Below are 20,886 nucleotides of genomic sequence, written 5' to 3' on the forward strand. Positions count from 1 at the left end.
TTGATATTCATATTGATTTCAGTGCCACAAATATATGTGGAAATAATGCCAGGTTTGCACACAACCAAATTTCTGTCAGCATGAGAATGTTTAGGACAGGTCTTACAGTGCTTTTTATATGTAAAAGTTTAATTTTTTTCTTTTCCCCAGTTTTATTGAGATATAATTGACATATATAATTGTATTCATTTAAGGTATACAAGATAATGATTTGATATATGTGTATATTGCAAATGATCACCACAGTAAGTTTAGTGAACGTCCATCACCTCACATAGTTACAATTCTTTTTCCTTGTGATGAGAACTTTTAAGATCTACTCTTTTAGCACTTTTAAATATACAACATGGGGATTTCCCTGGCGGCACAGTGGTTAAGAATCCGTCTGCCAATGCAGGGGACACGGGTTCGAGCCCTGGTCCGGGAAGATCCCACATGCCGTGGAGCAACTAAGCCCGTGAGCCACAGCTACTGAGCCTGTGTGCCACAACTACTGAGGCCTGCGTGCCTAGAGCCCATGCTCCACAACAAGAGAAGCCACCACAATGAGAAGCCCGCGCACCGCAACGAAGAGTAGCCCCTGCTCGCCGCAACTAGAGAAAGCCCACGTGCAGCAACGAAGACCCAACGCAGCCAAAAATAAAATAAAATACTAATAAATAATAAATAAATAAATAATTTTTAAAAATAAATAAATATACAATATGGTGTTGTTAACTATAGTCACCATACTGTAGATTACATCCCCAGAACTTATTAATCTTATAACTGAAAGTTTGTACTTCAGTACACATCATCCATTTTCCACACCCAACCCCCCACCTCTAACAACCACCAATCTGTTCTCTGTTAAAGTTTAATTTTTAAGTTGTGATACCACACATACTTCAAAATCTGGGAATTTCTACTTTAGGCAAGGAGGTATTTAAGCTTTTTCCTCAGATGTCAACTTTACTTTGGCCACATAGACCTAATTTAGGATGGCTTTTCAACATCAAATCAAGTGCATGTCTAGTGTACTTGAGATAGGTTAGTGTTATAGAAGAAGAATTGATAAAACTACAAGTCTACTCCTAATAGAGTAGCAATGCATCACAGTTTGCCAGGGAGAGACCTGATTTTAAGATGGAAAGTCCTGCTTCCTGGGAAACCCCTTAGTCCTAGGCAAATCGAGATGGTTACCAAACTCCCAGTCGCTTAGCTAACTCCTCTGTTCTTTTTGGACTATCTACAGTGAAAACAAAACAGTGCCTTCCCATAATAAATAAAGGAAAAGGACATACCCCTATTGGGAGTAGCATAGCAACTCAAGTCAAACAGCAACATATGTTAGCTGAAAGTAGGCTGAGCTAATGGCTAACTTTTATGCTGATTCAAACTGAAGTCAGAAGTTCTATTTCATGGCAACGCAGCAGGCCATGTTTTACCAACCAATAACAACAACAACAACAACTGCAATAACAAAAAATAAAATAAAATTTTATGTTTCAACCATCATGCTTATCATATTTGTTTTGGTTTTTAGGAGACCTATTTTGACAACTAATGTCCTTGGGCAAGGAAATAATAGGTTACTTAGTTCTTCAATGGCTTTGTACAGTGGATCTAGCAATTATATACAGTGCTTGAAAAATGAATTATGGTGGAGTTTAGCTGAAAGTTAACATTAAAAATATACATCACTGAGGGGGCACTTAGGGTTATGCAGATAGGAAAGCAGATGGTGTGGCAGTGAAGCACTGGGGTCAGGAAGAACTGTGTTGGCATCCTGCCTTAACTGGTGTACGACTTTGAACTAGTTGTTGGCCTCTCTAAACCTCAGTTCCTTCATGAAACAAACAGGCACAATTATGGTACTTATCTCCTGGAACTGTTGTTTATTAAATGATAATGAATGTACGATAGTTAATACTGTGCCCAGCATGTAGTAAGCATGAAATAAATGTAAACCATTATCATTTGCACCTGCCAAAAGTTTCTGTAATAGTATATTCTGACTGTATTTAAGAGTCATGTTATTTCTTTAATTTCTTATTTCCTATCCATTAGTCTTTGTAGAAAGATCTTGTTTAAGAAATATACAAAGAACACAAAGAATTCTGATAAAAGATGTTTTGCTATGTATCATTCTAGGTTCCAAAGATCAATATAGTGTTACTCTAAGAGAATATTGATAGGAAAAAAATCACCCATGACACAAAACCTTGGCTGTCCCAAATCAGGATGAGTTAAAGAAAGAAAAAAAGAAATTCTAAAAACTCAAACCAAACAATTAGAAGAAAAAAACAGAGTCAATAAGTATTAGAACCAGATTTGAACTACTAGTGTATTGTGCAAGCAACTTTATGTATATCTTAGGCAAGAGCCATTGAAACATCTTACTTGGGACAAGAAAGCAAGGTGTGTATTAAGATAAAGATGTTAGAAACCAAGTAATAACAACCCAAGATAGTTGCTATACCGGTTTTAAAAAGCAAGATAATGTGCCCCAAATTGTCCTGTATAATTATCTCCAAAGTTCCATAACATGATGACTTCAAAACTAGTGTGTTACATATATGTAATTGAAACAGTCAACAATTTGTCCCTCAAAAGTTTCTCTTATGGCTGTTCTGAAAGCAGTTATTGACTGAATAGTTTAACACTGTTTAAAACCATTATCTGGAAAATACCTGGAAAAAGCAAGATGTGACTTTGAAGGTTTAGAAAGAAAGGTAAGACATGAGGCAAAATCAGCACTTTCTTGCCAAATGAGGGCTCAAGATGTGCTGTTTGGTGAGCTCCAGTGCTATTTGGAATACAGCTGACAGATGATTAGGAGAGGTCACTGACTATCTCATTTTTTCTGTGACCCAGTTTTAGAAATCTGCCACCCAGAAAGAAGAGAACAGCTCTCAAAGGATTCCATACTCTGGCAATCAGACCCCGGGTTAGCCTCTGCTTTCCTACGTGAGCCTCCACGTCATTTGCTCACTCTCTGTTGCATTCTAACCGTAAATTTAAGGCAGTAACTGGTTATTCCTTTTATGTTCTTTAAGCTTTATTTGAATTGGTACAGTGCATTTTCTGTCTTCATTAATATTGTTGGAGATTGTAAAATCCTAAAAGGTTACACTAAGGTATGTTAGTCTCCTTATAATTTCCTCTAACATTTCAAATTCATCATAAAATAATTGAGCATGTTCTCTTTTCTAAATGTCTTATGTAAAGTGCTGAGAGAGTGCCATGGGTATTTTAAGAATGAAATCAATAAAAGGTTTTCTATTTTTCTGTAAAAATCAGTATGGTTAAAAGAACTACATTTAGGCTAGGACTTCTGGGTCAAGCACTTAGAGTTGACCAATTTTTTTACTGAATTGATTAGTTGTCTTACTCTTGTGAAGTTACAGCTAAAATTTTTAACCAAACACTCTTCTTAATCTCTCTGTTCTATCAAGATGAGGTTTTTTTTTGCTGGTGTTTCAGGTTTTATAACAGATCACATTTTTACTTGGCTTCACATCAGTTTAATTCATCTTTAGGCAGATTGACTGAATTCTATGAACTTCAGAGTCTCTGGTGATAAACTTCTCTGTCATCTCTGTATTATCTCTTTTACAGCCAGATGGGGAAAATGGTTTACATCAGGCACAATGTATATTTGAACAATAAGGTCACAAGCAGAGATATATTATCTTTTATGGGCAGTGAGACATGTAACGTGTTACAGCCTTCCCCTTTAAGCTACATAGCAAATGGGATGCAGCACTTTGTTTTTATGCCTGGATTCCCATACGATATTATTTTCTAAGCATGTTCATGTTAACAACCTGAGCCTTATTTAAAGCAGCATTTCCTCTTAAAGTGTAGAGGAGGAGGATGGCCTTCATACCAGTCCTCTTAAGTTTGATTAAAGCCACCCGAAATAAGTTTATTGCCTCAAACTCTGCTCTTATCCTCTGTGTCTTCAGCTCTCTTCGTCTCTCTGTATGGGAGGAATCAGCATTCTATTAAAAGGCCTGGCCCAGAAGAAGTAATCATCACACTTCTGCTTTTGGATCTATTCCCTTGTTAAAAGGCAATTTTGAACTATGTGGAAAAGTAAAACAATTTAAGGGAATGGAACAGTTTAATTCTAGCATGTGGAATATGTTTTAAGTTCTGGTAGGAAGTGCTTCCACAGCACATATTTTATTTTAAAGAAGGACAGGGTAGCTTAGGAATTGGCATGATTTAAATAATAATGAGAGACTAGATATAATTATCACCATAACCTAACTTGCTTTTTATTTAATGTCACCCTAGTTTTGGGGATCTGATTATGTTTGGCATTTCCAGCAAAGCATAAAGAATTTTAAATGTCTATAATAGTCCAAAAGAATACTTCTTTGGCTAATTAACTCTGGAAGCAAAAGAAAAAAAAAAAAACAACAAAAATAAACAACAAAAAAACCCTTCTTCTTTTCCCTCGGTAGAATTGTTTAAAGAGAGGTTCAAAGTGTTTGGTTTAGAGCTCTGTTTCACTTAATATTTCCAACAGTGGTTTATGAAAGATGGAATTTTTAAAGTTCATTGATGGCACTAATATGGTCCAGATTGTTAAGATCTTGATTCACAGGAACAAAATTAAGAACAAATTAATCAAATACAGGATAAAAATCAGCAGTAGGAATAAAAAGTAAATTTTCTTAAGGAAGAACAGAAGCAGCTGGGACATACGACGCTCGGGAACCACGTTTTACCATGGCTGAGTGGTTCTCAAACTCGAGAGTGGATCACGGTAATAACCTGGGGGCCTGTTAAACCAAACATCACTGTCTCCCACCCCACACATTTCTGATTCAGTAGGTTTGGGGTAAGGTCCAATAATTTGAATTTCTAGTAAGTTCTAAGGTCCAGGAACCACAGTTTGAGAACTACGATTCTACCAAAACAGGCCCTCCTGGGGTCACAGTGCAAACTGAGCGCTCTCCTGCCCTGGGTAACGTCCCTCTGCTGCCCCAAAATGAAAAGGGGGGATTTTCTCCTTTAAATACCACATTCCTGGAATCATGATCATTGCTCACTTTCTCCACCACATTTGTCCCCTAATTGTACATGGGACATTCATATAAGTATACAAGTTTTTATTACAGTGTGAAAGAATTGATGTATTATATGTCAATTTACAATGAAGGTAAATTACAAACACACCATGTCATGTTACTTGGTTAACTTGTCACAGGCTTAAAGCATTGAATAAGCACTTAGACTTGCTCCTCTCTGGTTAGCAGTAAAGGATCTTTCTAGATCTAACCCACTGGAGAGTTTTAAAATAACAAAGCCTGGGTCCCATCCCAGATGAATTACATAAAAATCTCAGAATGGGGACCTGGTAATTAAATCCCTTTCAGGTAGTTCTAGTGAGTAGCCAGGGTTAAGAACCATTGGTAACTCTAACCATGTGTTCTCACTGGTTATCAGTGAGGTGAGATCGCCCCCATGGGGGTAAAAATTAGTTCTCTAGGGGCAAAAAAAATACCTTAGCTGTTATACTGGTTTGTGGGCCTCCAGAGGGCCACAGCACGTACACATGCGTGTAGTATATCTGTAGTATTAGCATTTCATGGGTTGGGGACAATTAGGAAAAAAGACTCCCTTAGAAAATGATCATGAAAAAAGGTTGAGACATACTACCCTAACCCTGGTAGACTGCTGTTAGTTTTCAATACTTAAACTTCCCTCTAAAATGGAACACAAATCTTTTTGGGTGCTCTTACAGATATTGGTAGGGAAAAATAGCATTTAAAAATTCTACTACATGTTGATCACCTAGCTAGGTGCTTTTACATATAGTATCGAGTAATGCTATCCTGTATTTTTCCTCTAGAATGTACATAAAAATTATAATTAGTTTTGTTTCATTCTGGCTTCATAATATTTATATTGAAAATAACTCCTGTCTTCATGAAGCTTACAGAAAAATTCCATTTGAATCTGTAAGGCAACCAGGTGGCCTCAAATTGCTTTCACTGTCAACCACTATCAAATGCATGTAATGAAGTTCAGAAAACAACATTCCATTAAAAGAAATCACAATAGAAAATAACCTCCATATCCTTGTCTCAATAGTATATTATTTATCTAAAGAATCATAGAAAATTATTATTTCATTAATTTATAGTAATACAGCTTTACAGTATAACTTAAGACTTGAATATATAGTATATTTGTAGTATAACTTTGCTACAAAAAGGCAAGTATATTAAAATATATATATGGTTGCATGTATTCTTTTGCTATTTGCAAGGGTACGGATTTGTTTTAAATGTACTCAGGATTTTGTTTATATTCAGGTATGGTGAGGCCAACAGATCGGGAGATAATTGCCATTAAAAGATATAGTTGACCCTTGAACAAAGTGGGAGTTAGGGGCTCCAACCCTCCTTGCAATTTGGAAATCACGCATAACTTATAGTCAGCCCTCTGTATCCACGGTTCCTCATCCTCGGATTCAACCAACCATGGATCCTGGAGTATTGTTGTATTTACTGTTGGAAAGAATTCTCATATATGTGAACCCACACACTGTTGTTGAAGGGTCAACTGTAGTTTGTCACTCACAGTTCCCAAGGGGAGGGGACATGCCATACCATGAAGGGCCACATGGGGAACAACCGGTGTTGGTCAGGAGGTGGGGCGAGAGGGAGACCTTGGACAAAGCCTTTAAGGTGGTTCACAGGGAGGGAATGGGCAAGGCCAGGTGAGCAGGTTTAGGACTGGATAGTCTGAATGATTTTGGAGGGCTCTGGATTATCAAGGTGGCCCCTCGCTGTCTGGTACCTGGCCCTGAGCTGATTAAGGCAGAGGTGAGCAGGTTTAGGACTGGATAGTCTGGATGATTCTGGAGGGCTCTGGATTATCACGGTGGCCCCTCGCTGTCTGGTACCTGGTCCTGAGCTGATTAGGGCAGAGGAGTGCTGCCTCCTGGAGCGCTGAACAGAGGAGGCAGGTGGGGGTGTGCGCTCAGAATCGGTCGCTCTGCATCAACGTTGTGCTCAAAGGCAAAGCACGCTGTTCACTATCTCTAGGAATTACCTAACCTGGGAGAGGCAGTCCCTCTCTAGTCAGTGAGGTCCCCAATGTCAGAGCATCAAGAATATAGAAGATAAGAAGATATAGTTAATGTAGTTAAATATAGTTAATACAGGGTTGTGTCCCAGAAAGTCAGAACCATAAACTAAATCAGCTGTGGAAAAGGAGAAAGATATTCAAATTGCAAATAATGTAACCAGGCACTCTGAAGGTCCATTTCTACACAAGTACGTAGAAAGTTTTACCCAAGTATAAAGTTATTCAAGGCTTCATGCTATTGTATAGATAAATCTAGAAAAATCACTAGTCCTAAACAGTGAGATATGTTGGGAGGGAGCTGGGGGAGGGAGGATTTGACTGACATTATGGCCTAATTAATTCTGTCCCCTGTCTTCTTTCTCTATGTACTTGGTTTGTGCAGAGACAGAATGTAACGACGGAAGTTCAGAGCAGACACTTTCTGTTACCAGACAGGACCAGTACATAAAGAGATAGCAAGTTTGTTGGGACGCAAGTGTGAAAATATATAGCTTCCAAATAGGACCAGGAGTTTTATTACTGCTGTTATGTTATTTTTACTGTTCAACAAAAAGGAGGCAGCATTGTATCCTGAAAAGAAACTAAAGTGTACAGTAAAGTAGGCCAGGGCTGGAATTCTAACTCAGCTGTTTACTGTGTAATCTTGGGCTATATATGTTACTTCTCCAAACATAAGTTTTTTCATCATAAAATGCAAATTATATCTAGTCTTGAGATTGGAAACAATTAAGAAGCAAAACATAGGAAACAGATGAAGATTTAAATATAAAAACTTTTAAAAACTAATGGGAGAAAATATTTGCAAATGAAGCAACTGACAAAGGATTAATCTCCAAGATTTACAAGCAGCTCATGCAGCTCAATAACAAAAAAACGAACAACCCAATCCAAAAATGGGCCGAAGACCTAAATAGACATTTCTCCAAAGAAGATATACAGATGGCCTACAGACACATGAAAGAATGCTCAACATCATTAATCATTAGAGAAATGCAAATCAAAACTACAATGAGATATCATCTCACACCGGTCAGAATGGCCATCATCAAAAAATCTAGAAACAATAAATGCTGGAGAGGGTGTGGAGGAAAGGGAACACTCTTGCACTGTTGGTGGGAATGTAAATTGATACAGCCACTATGGAGAACAGTATGGAGGTTCCTTAAAAAACTACAAATAGAACTACCATACGACCCAGCAATCCCACTACTGGGCATATACCCTGAGAAAACCATAGGTCAAAAAGAGTCATGTACCAAAATGTTCATTGCAGCTCTATTTACAATAGCCAGGACATGGAAGCAATCTAAATGTCCATTGACAGATGAATGGATAAAGAAGATGTGGCACATATATACAATGGAATATTACTCAGCCATAAAAAGAAATGAAATGGAGGTATTTGTAATGAGGTGGATGGAGTTAGAGTCTGTCATACAGAGTGAAGTAAGTCAGAAAGAGAAAAACAAATACAGTATGCTAACACATATATACGGAATCTAAGGGGAAAAAAAAAAAAAAAAAAAAAAAAGGCCATGAAGAACCTAGTGGCAAGACGGGAATAAAGACACAGACCTACTAGAGAATGGACTTGAGGATATGGGGAGGGGGTGGGGTGAGATGTGACAGGGTAAGAGAGTGTCATGGACATATATACACTACCAAATGTAAAATAGATAACTAGTGGGAAGCAGCCGCATAGCACAGGGAGATCAGCTCGGTGCTTTGTGACCATCTAGAGGGATGGGATGGGGAGGGTGGGAGGGAGGGAGATGCAAGAGGGAAGAGAAATGGGAACATATTGTATATGTATAACTGATTCACTTTGTTATAAAGCAGAAGCTAACACACCATTGTAAGGCAATTATACTTCAATAAAGATGTTAAAAAAAAAAAAAAAAAAAAAAAAAAAGTAAGGAATAAGTTTGAATTCATACTTGAATGTCAACAATATAGTCTCTGATTTTCACAATTACTTTTTAAACAAACTGTACAGAAAAATCAAATATAAATATTGCTGTTGTATGAATTAAAAAAAAAAAAAAAAAAAAAAAAAAAAAAAAAACTAAATTAAGCTGAATTTGAGGATGTGGCCGAGGTGGATAGACATAATGAGCTTCTTACTATTTCATCCCACCATTAAATTTCCCCACCCAGGCTCAGGCAAAGAGCCCGCTCATTTTTTTTTTTGGCTGTGCCTTGCGGCTTGTGGGATCTTGGTTGCCTGACCAGGGATTGAACCCGGGCCCTGGCAGTGAAAGTGCAGAGTAGTCCTAACCACTGGACTGCCAGGGAATTCCCAGCCACTCTTCTAAACTTATCACATGATCTAGCTGAGAACAGACCCTGGGTAAGGTGTCTCCTAAGCTGGGAAGAGCAAGAGGAGGTCTGACTTGAGCTAGGCTTGCTCAGTCCCTGCTCCTAGTCTCAACCATCAGGCAAGGCCCTCTTCCTCCTCCTCCAAGAGTGAGTGAGGAGTGGTAAAGAGGAGACAATAGGTCCCCACCTCCCCACCCTGGAAAAATTAGAAGTGGGGGCAGAAATCTCCCTATACCACTTTGAAGATGATTATGAAGATAGACTACAGATAAGTATGCAAGATGCCTAACCAGAGCAATAGGCATTTTCAATAGAAAGAGATAAATTCACCAAGACTTCATTTATCGCATATAGATTATTCCTTCTTCTGGTATTGAATTTAGTGAAATAGCTCTCTTTTTTTCTCTTATGTAATATTCAACACTAAACTTTTTATTTATGAGAAAAGGGGATATTCTGTCTGAATCCGAGTTACTTGTAATTAAGTATTCTGAATTAACTCATTGATTTTATATATAATTCTCAAATTCCATTCCAGTAAGAGTGTAAATTGGTTAAAAAAAAAAAAAAAGCCAGAAATAATGTAATAGCAATCTGTAAACACAAGTATTAAATCTTACTATTCAATTGTTTTTGTTGGTATTTTAGTTGATCACACTGAATGGTAGGTATTTAATTCATCTTTCCAGATAGAACAATTAGGCACCTTCTCATTATTACACATACAAGTCAACAAAGGAGAATTTGGTAGCTTTCAACAATGATACTAACATATACTATTTATGAAGTGTTTTATAAAGCTTCAGGCACTGTGCCAGGTGCTTTATAAAGCTTTATTTCTAGTCCTACAACAACCCCGGAAGGAATTATTATTATGCCAATTTTATAGAAGAGAAAACTGAAGTTCAGAGAGGTTGAGTAATTTTCAAAGTTGTAGATACAGATTGAAACTAGTAAAGTCAGGATTCTAATGCAGAACCCTGCAAAGCCTACATTTTTTCCTTTATATAAGTCCTTCTGCCTCCCCCCCTGGGAAGAACCTAATGTGAAAAGAAAGAAAACAAGGTTGTAGTTCCATTAGCATAACTAATAAGTGACCTTGGCACTTCATTTAATGGAAGTTTTGTAATAAGGAGTAGGAAGACAACCCTTTTTTAACCCTCACATATGAGTTTAAACACATGATTCATTTTGAGCTAAAATGTTTAGCTGATTCATCCAAACTATGTTGAGAATTCAGAGAAAATGAAAAAAGTTCTCCTGCATTGATTATAATTTGAAGCTTTTAATGGGCACACCATTGTTTGTAAAGTTCAGCAATACCCTGTACTTCTCCTTGCATAGGATTCATCACATTGGGACAGGATAGGTGCTCATTATTCATTGATTATTTGAATGCACTAATTAATGACTAAAGGCATAGGGGTCTCAGAAATGGTGTTAGAGGGTATTAACTTCAGGCAAGAACAGGAGAGATTCTGCAGCACCCAACCTTTCCCCAACTACAGCCATTCCTTTTGAAAATCAAAAATTGCTCATCATTGTGCACACCATGAAGCTTCGAACACTTCGTGCCACGTGCAATATCTATTGTTGTATTTTCATAATTTTCGTGTGTAACTGCACAACCACCCTGCTTATTATAGATTCCTAGGAATTAATATAGACTGCCAAAGATCAGCAAAGTGAAGACCATAAGCCAGCATGAAATTGAGTCCTGATGAGCTCCATGGAGAATCAGAGGTACTGATCTCTCTTGGTCCTCTCCAGTTAATTTTTCTCCAACAAAACTGGACTCCTCTGGGCTTGGTGAGGAATGCATTGGAATGCAAAAAGGTGGAGCAGATCCTGTGTCCCCTTCACCCCTCCCAGAAGGCCAGGATTCCTGCTCAGGTCCTTGTCCATCTCCGCCCTCCTGACACATGGCCCACATCGGTCTACATGGTGTCTATAGCTCTCTCCTCAGATTCCGCCCGTAACTTCTCCTTAGCATCGCCAATTACGTATGCTCTTCTTCTCATACAGGTTTTATGTGTTATGTTATAAAATCACATTTTTATTTCAGTTTTTCAAAAGATTTAAGTACATACATTTTCATGTAATGATATTTTACCATCTGTACACATCTTTAAAACAAAAGAAGGTGTTTCAAAAAAAGGCAATTTGCCTACAGATGTGCCTTAAATGTTTTCATCATTTACCAGTGCTTTTTTTTTTTTTTCCCATTTCTCTCTCTCTCTCTCTTTTTTTTTTAACTTCAGGAAGATTATTCATGGGGAAAGTCCTAGATCCTATTTCCAAACCGAACACAAATTGTAGTACAAAGCATCCTTTTATATAGACTCATCATTGCCATCTAGGGAATATTTATGTCTCAAATGTGAAAGGATGTTCAACTAAAAATGGGCATTTCTATTCTGGTCAAAGGCTTAACTGAAATTAAGTCTGCTGCCCATCTCTCTGTCGTCTTAGAAGAACACTTGTGTTAAGTCAGGAAAAGAATGAGAAGCTGAAGGAACTCTAGGCATAATTCAGGCACAAAACTGAGCTAGAGAGAAACATATATATATTCTTGAAATAGATGGTATTTACACACTCCCCAAATTAACTGGTTAGTTGATTATCTTTTCAGATATATAGATATAGATACTGATATAGATATAATGTGTGTATGTAGATATATAGATAGATAGATAGATACACATATCTATCTATCTATCTAGCTATCTAGCTAGCTAGCTAGCTAGCTATACATGGGGAAATATATAAGGAAGAATAATAGCTAACACTTACAAAGTACTTATTATGTGCAGGGCACTGTCTAAGCATCTTATACATATTAACTCATTGAATCCCCATGATAAGTCTATGAGGGAAGTATAATATTATCCACAGTTTTACAGATGAGAAAACTGAGGTGTAATAAAATACATTGCCCAAGATCACATAGATAGTAAGTGATGACTTGAACCCAGACAGTCTTGCTCTAGACTTCATACTCTTTACCACCATGCCAAACTGCTTCTGTTCTCAGAGAAGGTACAACATAATGGGAAATTTAAATGTTCACATGTGAGAAGCTAAATGATAACTCAGTTCCACAATATGAAATGTCCCACAATAGTGTGTCTTAGGTGGCACATGGGCTCTGAGGCCATGAGAGCTGCAGATTTAGAGAATATGTTTCCCCTGCCTATTTTACTCTGGACTGAAGTAACCAGGAGAAGTTTTTTAGGAAGAGAAGAATTGAAGAATTGGGCCTTTTTAACTGGAAGAATTGGATGAGAGGAGGAGAGAACAGAAGGCATTCTAGGTGAGAGGAAGGGCTCTCTGAAGAGCCAATATTCAGAGATCAAAATGAACAAAGCATTATTATAGGGGAGGAGTAGGAAGACCAGTCTACCCAAAGCAACAGGTTCAAGTAGAGAAAAATAGATGTGTTTCCAAAGGTTGCTTAAATCCAGATGTTACAAGGATGTGACTCTCAGGCAAAGAATTTGGACTTCATTTCATAGATAAAGCAGAGCTGTCTTAAGAGGTCAAGAGCAAGAGTGGGAAAGTAAGAAAAGTATTTGGAGAATACTAATTTGGCAACCATGTGCAAGAATAGAAGGGATAAGAAAAAGGAAACAGGGCCTTACTCAGAAGTTTGTGCATTTTTCAAGATGAGGGCCTGGAATTCAATAGATATATTTTAAATAAATATAAAAGAAGGCATACATTCTAGAACTATTACTAAGGAAATAGGAGGAATTGTATGAACTGTTCTGGAAACCTAAGGGAAATCATCACAGATTATTTCAAAGGTTTTTAACCTGGGAAACAGAGTAAGACGGAATCCAAATGAAAAGTAGATACAAACTGGAAATGAGGAGGGAGATTAGGGGTTTGAAGACAGATTCAGAAGCCATCTCCATAAAGGGGGACTGATTTTGAAGAAAGACTAGGGGACTGATAAGACCGGAGGTAATGTCCATGTATGAGGAATAGGAAGTGGAAGAAAAGTTCTTGAAGGAAACTGAGAAGATGCAGTTATTAAAGTAGAGGCTGTGTTGAATCAGGATGGTACAAGCTTTATGGAAGCCGAGGAAGGAAGTGGTTTCAAGAAGGAAATTGTGGTCAACAGTTCTAAGAATTGCAGAGAGAAGGAGACACGAGAACACAGAAAAAGTTACTGAACCAGCACACTCACATTACACAATGTAGACATAGGTAGTCACAACTTCATTCTTTTAACCTGTAATTACTGTAATTTTGTCAACATCAACGTTACTCCTGGCGGCGCGTTTCCCGCCGCCGGGGTCAGGGGTCGGGGTTCGGGTCGCGGGGCGGAGGGAAGAGCGGGAGGGCGGGAGGCGCCGGCGCCAGACGCGGAGGCAAGAGCTGCGACCGGCCGCCGAGAGGCCGCGGAGCCCGCGACCACCGAGCCAGCCGAGCCGCCGCCGCCGCCGCCGCGCCCATGGCGGCCGCCGAGGACACCCACGAGGAGCACGACACCTACACCGAGAATGCCGACGAGTCCAACCATGACCCGCAGTTTGAGCCCATAGTTTCTCTTCCTGAGCAAGAAATTAAAACGCTGGAAGAAGATGAAGAGGAGCTTTTTCAAATGCGGACCAAGCTGTTCCGGTTCGCTTCGGAGAACGACCTCCCGGAGTGGAAGGAGCTGGGCACCGGGGACGTCAAGCTGCTGAAGCACGAGGAGAAGGGGACCATCCGCCTCCTCATGCTCAGGGACGACACCCTCCAGACCTGCGCCGACCACTGCATCACGCCGGTGATGGAGCTGAAGCCGAACGCGGGCAGTGACCGCGCCTGGGTCTGGACTACCCACGCCGACTTCGCCGGCCAGCGGCCCAAGCAGGAGCTGCCGGCCATCCGCTTCCTTAACGCCGAGAACGCACAGAAATTCGAAGTTTGAAGAATGCGGGAAAGAGATTGAAGAGAGAGAAAAGACAGGATCTGGCAAAAATGATAGTGCCGAGAAAGTAGCTGAGAAGCTAGAAGAAGCTCTTTCGGTGGAGGAGGGCAAGGAGCCCGAGGATGAGACCAAAGAGGCGGCTGCGGAGGAGCAATGAGTCGGCTCCCGTTGTGTCCTTTCTCCCTGTCTTTTCCCTTTTTCTTTTTTTAAATTTTGCCCTGCCCTCTTCTTTTTGGTTTGTTTTTATTCTGTTTTGTTTCTACAAGGGACTTTATATAAAGTACTGGCTTCCAATATTCAGGTTGTTTTTTTCTAAGTTTTTGCCCTAATGAAAACGACTTCAGAAAATCCGTCACCCAGTCGTGAGAATGTACTGTGCTAACTTTCTTTTCCATAGTGGAAACACTTATCTGTAGTCATCAAAATAGCAAATAACACATTTGTTGAACTTGGAAAAAAAAAATTACTCCTTATTGGGTAAATCAGTCCTTACTTAGACACCCAGTCAATCAGTAATGCTTAGTGAGCACTCGTAATAAAACAACAGGGAGGAAGCTTGGTGGGAGAAGTATTGAGAAGAGAGTAAGAGAATACTGAGAAGTATTGACTGTAAAGCTTGGTAACTCACAGTAAAATAAAATGGTTTCTGAACCACAGAGCTTGGGTGATCTTACTCCTTTTCTTTAGGTACATGGAGAATAGATGCAGGAAGATAACATGGTGATAAAAAGCTTATGAACTCACTCACAATAGGTCCAAAGAGTGTCCTGGCAAAGGTCTTTGAAACTAGGATCTTTATTTGGAAAAACCATTCCCCACAAACACAGGAGGCTCCTCCCAAGGGAAGTTCCCTGTGATCGTCCATGTCAGGGACCTAGTGAATGCTGCTGATTTGAAAGGCTCTTGAGAATTAGTGAAGAGAATAAGTAGGCTGGGGTCCATCAGTACACCCACCCATGCAATTGGGGGCCATGTTTCACATCTCTCTGGTCTTCATTCTGTGTGACCTAGTATGTAAGAGAATGTGCCTGCGAATCGGATCTGGATTCAAACCCCAGCTCCTCCGTTTATCAGAATTGTAGTTTGGAAAGCCATTTAATCCCTCTGGACTTTATTTTTGTCATCTGTGAAGATGGAAGTAATAACCCTATATCAAAGATTATTGTTAAATGCTCTGTTCATGTGACACTAAATACATGGTAGCTACTCTAATTACTATCTGAGGACGTCTGATGGAAAGAATGGTGATTATCCTAGTTGATTACGAGGACTGAGTAGTGTCAGAAAAATCTCAATCCTGATTCCTTTTACTACATAATAAAATGACTTGCAACTTTAAACTTTTTCAAAGCACTTTCGTATCTGCTAATACATGTTATCCTTACAACAAACCTGCGAATGTTGTTGTGTGTTCGTTATTGCTCCTATTTTGCAGATGGAGAAAGAGGGCCTCAGAAGGGGACAAGGACTTATTTCAGTCACAAAAGGGGAAGGTCACAGAGTCTGCACTGGAACCCAGGGCTGCTCACTCCTGTCAGAGCCTGATGGGAAAAGCCAAGAATCTGCTGTCACTTTTCTTGCCAAAATACCCCTCCACTTATGTAGTGAACACAATGCAGAGATGAGTTAATTCTCTAGTCACATCAAAGAGCTGCTTGTTGAACTTTCGACTTTTGGCAAGTCGTGCATCATTTCTTAGCTTCAGCAATTCCTTGACACTTTTCCTGCTTTAACTTTTATTTTTCAAGGCACTTTTCAATTTACTCTTAGTGTTCTCGAATAGTAGGCATTGTTTTCATCCTTTTTGCATCTCAAAAAAAATGTGGTTTGTTTATGTTTCCATTAGTTGACATTACCATCCAAATGCTTATTCAGATCAGAATATTGGTTTGGATACATGTGGTGCGTGTATGGTAGTGGGGGTGGTGGGAGGTGATCTCAAAGATGTTCAGACATGTCATATTACTTTAAATCCTCCGATTTTAAGGATAAAGTGCACTTGTCTTCAACTTCGTACACCAAGTTAATTGGTCCATTACTTAGTAGATTTTGTACTTGATTGGGAGGTGTAAGGCCCTAGACAAGCAGAACTCAGCCTTATATAGTTTTGTTTACCCCTTAGGACCACAGGTAGGAGTGAGGGTGGGAGATGGAGGAGAGGGTCAAAAGTACAAGACTGCAAGTACTGAATCCATCTCCAGTGGAGGGGATGAGGATCCCGAATAGCTCTGCCCTACAACTTGTCCACAGTTGTGTGAGCCCAGGGAGACTATAGAGAATTCTTCAAGCCTCCTCTTGCAGTCTTCAACCATCTCAGGAAGCAGACTGCTTCAGTCATCGTTTTCCTTCTAGAAGGAAGATGACTAGAAGAAAAGTTGAAACTTTCCCTCAAATTGCTCCCCCTAGAGTTTTTGAGAGGTAAGACCTACAGTACCCTGCCAGCCAGTAAGAGAGCCACACCTGGGGGTGCGGGGGAAGGACTAGTGTTCCTGCATTCTGATGCCATACATGCATTTTACTCTGATTTAAAATGTATTTCTCCAGGTTACCAATTTTTACATTGTAAGACAGATGACATTTGATCCTACATGATATATTTCTGTTCAAAGAGTTTTAGGATATATTTGTTCATTAGTATGTAAAGCTGAGAAGTATTGACTGTAAACTTACTGGTAACACTGAATCTATTATTTTTTTTTTTTAAACTTTTTTTTTTTTTTTTAATTTTTATTTATTTATTCATTTATTTTTGGCTGTGTTGGGTCTTCGTTTCTGTGCGAGGGCTTTCTCCAGTTGTGGCAAGCGGGGGCCACTCTTCATCGCGGTGCGCGGGCCTCTCACTGTCGCGGCCTCTCTTGTTGCGGAGCACAGGCTCCAGACGCGCAGGCTCAGTAATTGTGGCTCACGGGCCCAGTTGCTCCGCGGCATGTGGGATCCTCCCAGACCAGGGCTCGAACCCGTGTCCCCTGCATTGGCAGGCAGACTCTCAACCACTGCGCCACCAGGGAAGCCCTGAATCTATTATTTTTATGAAAAGACAATGAATATATTTTCCCCCGGAGTGAAGATATATTTTCCGTTACCATATCAGGGCATCAGAGGAAAGCAGTTTCCTTGAATCATTACTCTCCATCCCTTTCACTTCACTGACCAATGACAGAGGTTTGAATCCTAAATTTAACTTTGGAAGTTTGTTACAAGTTTCAAAGAATTTGCTAAATAGGTTTCAAATGTTAGTCCTTTGTGCCTTGGGAATAAAGAATTAAAAGAAGAGTGATGGTTACTTTTATGGTAAAAACTTGGCACAAAATAAAAGTTTTTTTTCTCTCTTTCTCTTTTTTCCATGTGCTCACCTAAAGCAATGAACGTGTGAATGATTACCCCTGAGTTTTTCCAACAAGCTCAAGGAAGTTTAATGGCCCAAACAATGTGCTTTTTAAGAAGATCACTGTAAACATTCATTTCAATTCAAGGAGTATCTTTCAAAGTTATTCTGGGACAAATATGGTGCAAAGAAACATGAGAGACAGGAAGGAAACAGGAACCCCAGGCTCTCGCTCTAGTCGTCTGTGGCCCCTGCACTCTCTGGCTGTTCTTTCCTAGCTCTTCATCCTCTACTAACTTCTATGTGTTGGAGTCTCCAAGGTGCTGTCATTGGAGTGCCAGCCTTGGAGCAAGCCTTTTGTCTTCTCTATCTGTACTCTCTCCCTAGGTGCAGTGGGTTGAGTGGTGGCCCCAAAGAGATATGTCACCATCCTAATTCCCAGAACTTGTGAGTGTTACCTGATTTTGGAAAAGGGATCTTTGCAGATGTAATTAAATTAAGGAATTTGAGATGAAGAGATCATCCTGGATTATTCAGGTGGGCCCTAAATCCAATGACAAATGTCCTCATAAGAGAAACACAGGGGAGATTTGGCAGACAGAAGAGGAGGCATTGTGACCAAAGAGGTAGAGCTTGGAGAGGTGTGGCCACAAGGCCGCAGTCAAGGATTGCTGACCGCCAACGGCAGTTAGAAAAAGTGAGGAATTGAGTCTCCCCTAGAGTCTCCAGAGGGAGTACAGCCCCTACAGACACCTTGATTTTGGACTTCTGGCCTCCAGACTGTGAAAGAATACATTTTTGTTGTATTAAGCCACCAGTGTGTACTCAGTTTGTTATAGCATCCACAGGAAGTTAATACACTAGGGAATCCCATCTAGTTCTCATCTTCAAATTCCATCTATAAATTTAAATCTCCAATCCTGACTGTCCTCTAGGTGCCACACTCATGTATCTAACTGCCTGCTTCACATCTGCACTTGGATACCTAATAGACATCTCAAACTTAGTATGGCCAACAGAATTCTTGATTTCTATCTCCTGCACCCACTACTCTGTTTCCTAGTCTTCCCTATCAATAAATGGCACTACCATCTCAGGCTTAGGGCTTAGGTCCAACTACTTCATGGCTCCAGCAAAGAACCTAAGCATCATGCTTGATTCTTTTCTTCCTTTCAACCCCCTCTACCTAATTCCTAGATGAATCCTCTTGGCTACCATTTCAGTCCATTGTGTCTGACCTAAGCTTATGTTGTAGCTTTCTGATTTCTTCACTGCCTCTACTCTTGTCTCTTTCCACAAAAGCCAGCATAAACTTCCTACAGTGCAACTCATTTCTTATCACTCTCTGCCTAAGATGTTCTAATAGCTTCCCACTGCACTTAGGATAATATCCAAATTTCTTATCTTGGCCTACAGCAGTGGTTCTCAACTGGAGACTATTTCACCCTCACAATGCCAAAAAGACATTTGGCAATTTCTGGAGACATGTTTTGGTTGCTACTACTAGGGAGAGCCTACTGGAGTCTAGTGGGTACAGCCCAGGAATGCTGCTAAGCACTTTGCACTACACAAAACAGGGTCCAACAAGAAAGAATTATCTGGTCTCAAATGTCAATAGTGCCAAGGTTGAAAAACCATGCCCTACAGAGTCCACATGAGTTGATACCTGCCTTTTATTGCCTCATTTCCTTCTCCTTTTCCTCAAATATGCTAAGCTTGTCCACATCTCAGAGCCTTTGAATATACTCTCCCTTTGGATTGCAACATACTCTTCCTAGTATGTTGCATCCCATCTTTGCATTTCTGTATCTTCGTTATCCAGGTGTAAATTCTAATACTACCTCCTCAGAGAGGCGCCACCCATCTAAAGCAGCCTCCACCCCATCCTACCCCTGCTCTGTCGCATTAGCCTGTTTTTACCCTCTATATTGCTTTTATTGGTACTTTATTTTATATTTTTATGAATTTATCATTGGCTTCTTCCCTCTAAAATTGCCAAGTTCTCTAGGGTCTTTCATGTTCACTGCTGTTTGCCTGCATCTAGAGCAGCACCTGGCACAGAGTAAGTGCTTAATAAATATTCATCAAATCACTGACATACAAATGTAAAGCAATAGAGGATAATTAAGTAACCCATAAAATGTTTGGTCCCAAAAGTGATGCAGTGAATCACCAGGAAGGCAGGCTTATTTCTAATCCCTTGTCAATTTCTAGTATATGGCTATTTGGATGTTACCTTCATTTAAGTCTTAACTCCACTGACAGAATGAGAAGCTAGGGCCTTGTTTATAGAAAAGATGTAATTTTACTTTTGAATCTATTGTTTTGAAGACAGAGCAGGCTTTCATGGAGTGGATGACTGGCAACGAGGTGTTAATGTGGTTGTAGATTTGAAGAATCCACGTAGAAGCAATGGCTGAATCCCTGAGAGCAGAGGAGCCCACTGAGGGATTGTTTTCAGAGAGAAAAGCCAAAAATTTGCCCTGAGAGAACCTACTGTTAGGAATAGAGGAGAAAGAAGAGTCAGCAAAGGAAATGGAGAAAACCTGATTAGAAGAGTAATAGGAAAACAAAAGAAAAAGTTTCTGAAGCCCCAATCACAGAGTGATAGAAGACAGTCAATTTATAAAGGAAGCATTGATAATGCATTTTTGGAACTTTTATGCCTTTGGGTTGGGGGTACATGTTCCTTCCATTAATCAGTGAACAGCTAAAAATTTTCTGGCAATGCAAAAATAAACTTAGCTATAAAGTACCTACAAACAGAGAAGGTAATGAAAATATTCAGTTCTTACTTAAAAAAAAAAAAAACTTAACCCTGCTATGAATTTTCCATAATTGTAAAGGGTTTCAGGATAATCCTCAGGACCCTAATTTTTCTATTATCTATTTTACTTATTATGGAAAAACTTTTATCATTTCTAATAGAGCCTAAGTGTTGGAAATAGAAGTCATTTTTTTCCCTTTCATCCTGTGTTGAGTGGTTGAGAAATCAGCTAGGGAGACTGGCAAAATTAAGAACTGGCAGAAATTTCCATCTGCCCCAAACTGATCCAGTCATGTTTCCATGTTTGGAAATGGTTTCTTGGGCTTATCCACATTTTGTTGGCAGGTCATATCTTTGGAGAATGACAGGCACTTTTCTCCCTACTACCCTACTAGCCATGATCCTGGGCTTGAGGAATGCAAACTGTCTGTAATGTCCAAAAGCTGAGGGCAAATTAAACTG

The 20,886-nt window shown here is 39.6% G+C and overlaps 1 protein-coding gene and 1 pseudogene across 3 annotated transcripts in view; both read left to right on the plus strand.

Moving 5' to 3' along the window:
• The window catches only part of SYNPO2 (synaptopodin 2), a 175,430-nt gene that overhangs the window by 54,960 nt on the left and 99,584 nt on the right, over positions 1–20,886 (plus strand). The gene's annotated exons all lie outside the window — the stretch shown is intronic.
• LOC309660927 (ran-specific GTPase-activating protein pseudogene) lies at positions 9,144–14,626 on the plus strand (annotated as a pseudogene). Its single transcript has one exon. The product of its transcript is annotated as a ran-specific GTPase-activating protein pseudogene (transcript).

The sequence above is a fragment of the Balaenoptera physalus genome (genome assembly GCF_965194825.1).
Source record: "Balaenoptera physalus genome assembly, chromosome: 5".
Taxonomy (NCBI): domain Eukaryota; kingdom Metazoa; phylum Chordata; class Mammalia; order Artiodactyla; family Balaenopteridae; genus Balaenoptera; species Balaenoptera physalus.